This window comes from Leuresthes tenuis, unplaced genomic scaffold (assembly GCF_036924035.1).
Source record: "Leuresthes tenuis unplaced genomic scaffold, fLeuTen1.0.hap1 SCAF_4, whole genome shotgun sequence".
Lineage (NCBI taxonomy): Eukaryota > Metazoa > Chordata > Actinopteri > Atheriniformes > Atherinopsidae > Leuresthes > Leuresthes tenuis.
The window spans coordinates 34,211,543-34,220,178 of NW_027325358.1; the positions used below are offsets into that span (position 1 = coordinate 34,211,543).

General features: G+C 43.4%; 1 non-coding gene across 1 annotated transcript; it reads left to right on the forward strand.

Moving 5' to 3' along the window:
• Nucleotides 1–4,574: 4,574 nt before the first annotated feature.
• LOC140306339 (U5 spliceosomal RNA) lies at nucleotides 4,575–4,686 on the forward strand. The gene has a single exon (XR_011915656.1). It is a non-coding gene; the product is annotated as a U5 spliceosomal RNA (small nuclear RNA).
• Nucleotides 4,687–8,636: the final 3,950 nt, after the last annotated feature.

Genomic DNA, 8,636 nt, shown 5'->3' on the forward strand with positions numbered 1-8,636 from the left:
GCAGATGAGAATTTTATTTCCGCAGATTTTGTTAAACTATATAATATTCCTGTTGTGTCACTTACAGAACCTCGTAAGGTAAATGCTCTAGACGGTAGGTTGTTGTCTGTAATTTCTCACCAGACTGTTCCTTTATCTTTACTTATCTCTGGTAACCACCATGAGCTTCTCAGTTTTTTTGTTATGCCTGCTCCTCATACTCCTGTGGTTTTAGGTCTCCCCTGGCTTAGACTGCACAACCCCAACGTTGACTGGACACAGAGCACAATCATTAGCTGGAGTGTAGCATGCCACAATAATTGTCTTAGATCTGCTGTTCCAGCCTTGAGTCCTCCTGCCATAGTTCCTTCCGTCTCTCCTGATCTTTCTGGGGTTCCTCCTTGTTATCATAACTTGGCTGAGGTATTTAGCAAACATCAAGCTCTCTCTCTCCCACCACACCGTCCCTATGACTGCCACATAGACTTACTGCCTGGGTCTCCTCTCCCCTCCAGCCGCCTTTACAACCTCTCCCGTCCCGAGAGAGAGACTATGGAGAGGTACATACAGGAGTCATTGGCAGCAGGTATCATTCGCCCCTCTTCCTCCCCTGTAGGTGCTGGGTTTTTTTTTGTGTCTAAGAAAGACAAGACCTTGTGCCCCTGCATTGACTATCGTGGTCTGAACGCTATCACTGTCAAAAATAAATATCCCCTGCCACTATTGGATTCAGCTTTTCACTCCCTTCATCAAGCCACTGTCTTCTCCAAACTAGATCTTCGAAATGCATACCATCTTGTCCGTATTCGTGAGGGGGATGAGTGGAAAACGGCGTTCAACACACCTCTTGGCCATTTTGAGTACTTGGTCATGCCTTTTGGGTTAACTAATGCACCGGCAGTTTTTCAATCCTTAGTTAATGATGTACTCCGTGACATGCTCAACCGTTTTGTTTTTGTTTATCTGGACGACATTTTAGTTTTTTCTAGCACACTGGAGGAACATAGCAAGCACGTCAGATTAGTTCTCCAAAGATTGCTTGAGAACAGATTATTTGTCAAGGCTGAGAAATGCGAGTTTCATGTCCAGTCAGTCTCTTTTTTGGGCTTTTTCATTGAAAGAGGTCAGATTCGCTCTGATCCAGCCAAGGTAAGGGCGGTGGTTGAGTGGCCAGAACCTGAGAACCGCAAGCAACTTCAGCGTTTCCTTGGTTTTGCTAATTTTTACCGGCGCTTTATTAGGAATTTTAGTAAGGTGGCTGCACCACTCACCCAACTTACCTCCACCTCCAGCCCTTTTACCTGGACCTCTGAAGCTGCCCAGGCATTCTCAAGACTTAAAGAGCTGTTTTCCTCTGCGCCTGTTCTCATCCACCTTGATGCCTCTAAGCAGTTCGTAGTGGAGGTGGATGCCTCTGACAGTGGTGTGGGAGCCGTGCTTTCGCAGGTCTCACAACAGAAGTTGCATCCGTGTGCGTATTTTTCTCGCCGGCTGTCTCCGGCTGAGCGCAACTATGACGTGGGTAACCGGGAGCTTTTAGCAGTCGTTCTGGCATTAGAGGAGTGGAGACACTGGCTGGAGGGAGCAGAAATTCCATTTGTGGTTTGGACAGACTATAAGAACTTGGCCTACCTTCAGCAAGCCAAACGTCTCAATTCTCGACAGGCCAGATGGGCACTTTTTTTAGGCAGATTTAATTTTACACTCTCTTATAGACCTGGTTCCCGTAATTTAAAGCCTGATGCCCTTTCCCGTCAGACAGAGAGACAACCATTGACTGATCCTTCTGAGCCTGTGCTCCCTCCAAGCTGTTTTGTGGGAGCGGTCCATTGGGAGGTTGAGCAGCAGGTTAAGAGGGCCCTTTCCCGTTGTCCCCGTCCAGAGATCGGACCACCTAACTCTTTGTTCGTTCCCGAGAACGTTAGGTCTCAGGTGCTGCAGTGGGGGCACTCCTCCAGATTGGCCTGCCATCCTGGGGCTGCACGCACACTTGAGCTCATTTGACAGCGGTTCTGGTGGCCCACGCTGGTCCGTGACACCAATCAGTTTGTGGCAGCGTGCTCTGTCTGTGCCCGAGGGAAGGCCTCGCACCAACGGCCCGCTGGCTTGCTGAACCCTCTCCCCATTCCCTCAAGGCCGTGGTCTCACATCGCGGTGGATTTTGTCTCTGGTCTGCCTCCTTCTGCAGGTAACTCTGTCGTCCTTACTATTGTCGATCGTTTTTCTAAGGCTGTGCATTTTGTACCACTGTCGAAGCTCCCTTCTGCTCTGGAGACTGCTGAGCTCTTGGTTCATCATGTTTTTCGTCTCCATGGTATCCCCATGGACATCGTTTCTGATCGGGGACCCCAGTTTGCTTCCCAGGTTTGGCGAGCGTTCTGTGGCGCATTGGGGGCGAGGGTTAGTCTATCGTCTGGGTACCATCCTCAGTCGAACGGCCAGACAGAACGGGCCAACCAGGACCTGGAGGCCGCTTTAAGATGTGTGTGTGCACGTAACCCATCCTCCTGGAGTGTTCAGCTACCGTGGGTGGAGTACGCTCATAACAGTCTCTCCACATCTGCTACTGGTATGTCGCCATTCATGGTAATGTATGGTTTTCAACCCCCTTTGTTCCCTTCCCAGGAGGATGATGTGTCCGTCCCTTCTGTTCAGGAACACTTGCGACGAGTTCGCAGAGTGTGGCTGGAGGCTCGGGCTGCGTTAGTTAGGTCCGCTGCCCGGAACCGACTGTTGGCGGACCGTCGGCGTTCGCCCGCTCCTAATTATCAGCCTGGGCAGATGGTGTGGTTATCCACCAGGGACCTGCCTTTGCAGGTAGATTCCCGTAAGCTGGCCCCTCGTTTCATTGGTCCTTTTCCAGTGGTCAGAATCATTAATCCCTCGGCTGTGCGCCTTAAGCTCCCAGACTCCCTTAAGGTACACCCCACGTTTCATGTGTCCCTCTTAAAGCCAGTCACCTCTTGTGCACTTGGTCCTCCAGCTGAACCTCCTCCTCCCCCCCTGGTCGTGGATGGCCATCCTGCTTTCTCAGTTGATCGGATTCTGAATGTCAGACGTCGTGGCAGGGGTTTCCAGTATTTGGTTGACTGGGAGGGTTATGGGCCGGAGGAGCGTTCTTGGGTTCCACGTCGGTTTATTCTGGACCATGCCCTCATCACCGACATCTACAGAACTCACCCTAACAAGCCTGGTGGGCCGCCTAAAGGCGGTCGTCGGAGGGGGGGTACTATCACACCTGGTTCGTAATTCACCTGTGTTCCATCTTCCCGTGATTGCCCCATTAGTTTAAATACCTGGTCTTCTCCGCCTTTCTTTGCTCGTGTGTTAATGTATTTGTTATGCCTGTTTGGTTCACGACCTGGATCCTGACCCTTGATGTTTTGTGGATTATTTTCAGTTCTTGGATTACCTTGGTTTGTTGTTCCGGTTCTGCAGGCCGACTTCCCTGCTCACCAGGCCAGGTTTTTCCTCTGTGTGAGATTTTCTGTTAACTAATAAACTTTTGTTTGAACTAAGAGTTCTTGTCCTCCTGACTCTGTGACCGCACCGGGGCCCGCACTTCATTACGGTGTGACAACTTCTACAACTACTATCAAAGTATGTCCGGACTTCTTATGTTGTCACTTGCTATATATGAATAAGTGGGTAGCTACTGACAAGCATTAAGCATGTCACACAGCCCAAACATATAACATTTCAGGACACACCACACAGTTAACAACCACAGTGAAGCGTGTCAAAGCCCAAACATGTAACATTCAACAGGACACTTACACAACACATTCAAATCAAACAGTCAGACAACATACAAGAACATATACCCCAGCCGGCATTGCTCCCTGCCTATTTTACTACAGCTCACTATGTGTGCGCACACCTTTATTCACAAACTCTTCAACTTATACTCTTTTACCGAAGCTGCTACAGCTCGATTGGCCGAATACCCTTAGATCCTATTTCGGTGAATTTGACATCTGCCTTACATGTAACAGATTAGCGGTTTAGCAGTTTTAATTTAGTTTGAGTGAAGGAATTCATTTTATAGCAAAATCCGAAATCGTGAAGAACTCATGAAAGTAAGCTTATTCTCGGATTCCTGAAACTTTAGATTTGCTCTTTCTTTTACTACAAAGTACAACGTTGTTTTTTTTGTTTAAATCTTTTTAGACATGGTAAATATGAAGGACAAAGCAGTTTTAACATAGTTTGAGTGAAGGAATTCATTTTATAGTTAAAATTCCAAGAGTCTGCTGAGAAAAGAGAGTGAATGCGAAGTAGACTTTAACACGGCTCTAGGAGCGAGCCGAGTGCGGGCTAACCGGAAGAATTGCTTGAAAGAAATGCGACACCGAATGAGCGGTCAGAACAAAGCCTCAATACGGTATTCCCGTGGTGTTTGTGGCTGCCTTGTCTTTTGCACAGAGTAAAAGACAAGGCAGCCATCGAATAGGGCCCGGGCCCGATTGTTCCTACTTGGTCAGCCGAGGAGCAAGGGGTGGGGGGGGCAAGCGTCTCAACCAAGCAAAGCTCACCATGGGGAAGGTGGCTATGCCAACTAGCCTGATGCCCTTCTCCCGCAGTGACGGACAATCGTACTCTGGTTGCTATTCATAACGTACAAGTCTTTCGCCTTTTAATAAAGACTTCCGTGGAGAGCAGCACAATGAGTTGTTTCTAGTTTTGGCAGGCTTTAGCTTTGCGGGTGAAGCCCTTTCTGTCTGTGCAAAAGAAATCTTGTTACTGTGCAGAGTGACTTCTCTGAGTAGAGTCGCCTTACTTGTTGCGACTGTGCCGATGTTCGAAGCTGGAGTGCAAAGTTGTTGCTTGAATGGTGCTCGCTGGAGCGTGCGGGAGTGCAAAGTTATACCATTTAAAAGGGCTGAAGAGTGCTCAGTGCAGCGGGTGGGCGGAGGTGCAAAGTGACACTCCAGCGAGCACCATTGGAAAAACAGGTATGTTGACATCAACAGCTAAGTGTATAAACTACAAATATTTTAGCATTATTAGATGTTATTCAATTGCCATCTACAATAGACTCGTATGAATGACCGGAAGGAAAACCATACTGCCAAAGAATTTTTTTAAATATGCTGCAGTATTGAGCCACGGACCATGTCATGTCTCAACAGGAGGGATGGAAGCAATAATGAACAAGGTTTTTACAGCATATGGTTTTACTAATTATTGAAAAATTTTTTTAGAATAAATAAATGAATAAAGTTTTGTCTAGCAGGTCAAATATGTGCAAAGTGCAATCCACAGGGCAATTTAAGACCAAAACGAAGATAATTCCCTAAGCCAGTGTATCTTTTTCAACATATTTGTTTGAATTCCATTATTTCATTATTGTGTAGATTTCATTGAACTAAATTAATGTTAAGGGAAACGATTCTGCTCAGTGACAACAGAGTTTTTTACCAAATGGACTGAAATATTTCCATGTGCACAAGCAGATGCACTCTCAGTAGCAAAAGCACGGGTAAAATAAATCATTTCTAGATTTGAAATTCCTGAAAAGATCTTCAGTGATAATTTGACACACTTTGTAAACAATGTCATCTCACTGATGGCAAAGAACTCAAAATAGACCTTAGAAACCACTGTGCATATCATCCACAATCAGCAGGTTTCGTGGAGAGACACAATGGAATAATTAAGTCAAGACTGAAAAAAATCATGGAAGAAATGGGAAATATTGGGTTTACTGTTTGCCATCCTAACAATGCATCCTCCAACTAGCACAAGATGAACTCCATTTGAGAAAAGGTATGGAAGACCATTTGTACTCCCACAGTCAAAACACAGTCATCAACTGACATGATGAAGAAAAAAAGAAAAAGAGAAGAAACCTTAGCAGAATACAAATATTAACAAGTAGAGAGATCTCTTCTGTTTAGTCTGTTCCAGGTGAACCGGTGAAGGAATCTCTGAAGACAGTAAAACCACCCGGGGACTGGATCATCATCAAAGTGATAAAGAAAAAGAACTGGTCCAGCCCAATGGGGGGAAGGTCCATTTCAGGTACTACTTACATCACCCACAGCAGCTGAAGGACTTCTTGGATTCACTTATCACATTGTACCACGACCTTCAGAAGTAGGGAAAGATTAGTTACCCACCACTGTTTTCTGAGGCAAAAGTCTGACTACAAAGGGGAATTCTCTCAACTGGAGGGGGTTCATCTCAACCTCAGTGAAGAAAACAACGGCTAACATGAGAACATAGGGTGTGACTAAAATAAGACAGGGAAAATGGATGGACAAAGGCCATGGCATCCATTCAGATTACCAGGATTTTGTGGGTTAAGAGGAACCAGTTGTGTATTATTAATCATTACTCTTAATATAGTATTCCCAATTTTATGGTATGAAGCATGGATTAGCAGAAATAAAGATGATGCAGGACAGAGTACCACCACTGTCCCCTAGACATAGAAAGTGCCACACTAGTAATAACATTTATTTAAACTTGGAGATAAATGGAGAAAATAATCTCATATACAATAGCTGAGACAGAAAAAACAAAAAACTTTTGAAGACACGATTAAAACAACATTTAGAACATACAATAATCTTAAAAGGAGTGACAAAGCTGCGACTGCGAAGGCATAGAAGTCTAATTAAAAACAGGAGCAGTAGGACAGACTTTTGTGAAATCTGAGTAAGGGAATCAAATTTAGATAATGATCAGACTTGGTCTTTCTTATTTCTGCTGTACATTTATTTCTAAGCTTCTTAAAAGCAAGGCAATGATCCGGGTCCCTCATATGCGCAGCTAGCATCCAAGTTTTATTTATTTTTTAAGTAAAGAAGACACTTCTGCCGAAAGCCAGGGACTAGACCTGTTCTAGTTCTATACTTTTTAAAAGGTGCGTGTTTATCAACTATGGAATTAGAAGATTTACAAAAATGGTCAAGTGCTAGATCTTCATCTGGGATTTTAACAGTGTCATGAGTATAACTATTCAACAGATCAGTTAAAAAAAAGCCTGCTCATGGAGATGTTTCAGGATCTGGATACCAAGCGGGGACCTAATGTTTTCATTTTTGCAATTCTGATACAGGCTATTGAGCAGTGATAACTAACACCAAGTTCAGATACTGCGGATTTTCTACCTTTGATTTGTTAAGATTGAGCCAATCAGGGACAACCTTGAAGGATCTCTTAAGTTTGGTTTTGTAGGATCAGTAATTACCCGAGAAAGGTTGATATTGGTACACACCTTTTTTAAATGATCAGAGGCAGAGTTCAACTTGTTTAAATTAAAATTGCCACACAGAGATTGGGATTAGGCCACATGCACACAAAATGACATCAACAAATATAAGAAATATTAAACATTTACACATAGATTTTTGAATACATGTAGAGGAATGATACTTTGAAATGTGCTCATTGCAGAGTTCTGATCAGTTGAGTAATGAAGGTTGAACTATTCTGGGAAAGAGGTTCTATTCCCAGCATCGTGATGGACACTCCTGATATAGAAGGTTTCGCTAACGCATTGGAATTGTTTTACTATTTTCATATGCATGTGCAATGAAGAATTGCTTGCTGCTGATAAATGCAAAGAAGAACAGCTTACACATAGATGCTCACATATAGGCTGCTGAATGCAATGAAGACCTGCTTATCCAGTAAAGTTCAATGTCAATGTGTAATATTCAATTAGGATTTGCAAAACAGTGAAGTTAAACAATGAATGGGTCCATAGTCGATATGAGAAGACTACAGGAATATTTACCTGGGTGTACGTTCAAACGGAGATGAGAAAATTGCGATAAATAATTGTTTGTTTGTTTGTTAGTATGTATATGAATGTTATGTGTATAAACTGTGTTGAGTTGTAGTTACTCAGTAGTGTCTCAGTGAAACAACCGACGGGGGAAGCCTTGCGGTGACAACAAAAGCAGTGTTTTACTGATCAGTCAAGTTGCTCCAGTGTACTCCATACATACTGGTTGGCTACTGAAGGGATAGAAAATGGGGAATACTTATTTTAAAGCAAACAAGGAATTAGATGGGAAAAATACATGTTTTAACGGTACCCAGACAATATTAAATACTCACACAGATGGGAGAAGAAGTGTAGTTTTGTAGGAAATCACAAAAGTATTACATAAAATTCGTGAATTAAATTGAAGAATGCCTTTCTGAAGAGCTGTTTACCACAGATGAGCAGCTTTGCGACCAAGCACATTGTAGATCGCTTTACTGCCAAAATGATCTAATTTAATGGATTGGTTTAGACATGCATAACAGCATTTTAAGAACAAAGAGAGAAACAAAAAGGGACAACGCTTCATGGTGGAAGGTGATGTATAAATAACTGTGTATATGGTGTATTTAATTTTATAGCAAAATCCCAAATCATGCAGAACGTATGAAAATAAGCTTTTTCTCGGATTCCTGATCCTTCAGTGTTGCTCTTTCTTCTACTGCAAAATACAATGTTGTTCTTTGTTGAAGTCGATCTAGACATTGATAAATATGAAGGTAAAAGCCGTTTTAACATAGTTTGAATGAAGGAATTCATTTTATAGATAAAATCCCAAATCATGCAGAACTCCTCAAAAGGGGCGTATGGCTTAATCACAAGTGTGGTTTTTTCTCATTCAGGGTAATATGAGGAAGTTTAAGCTTGAAATATATGT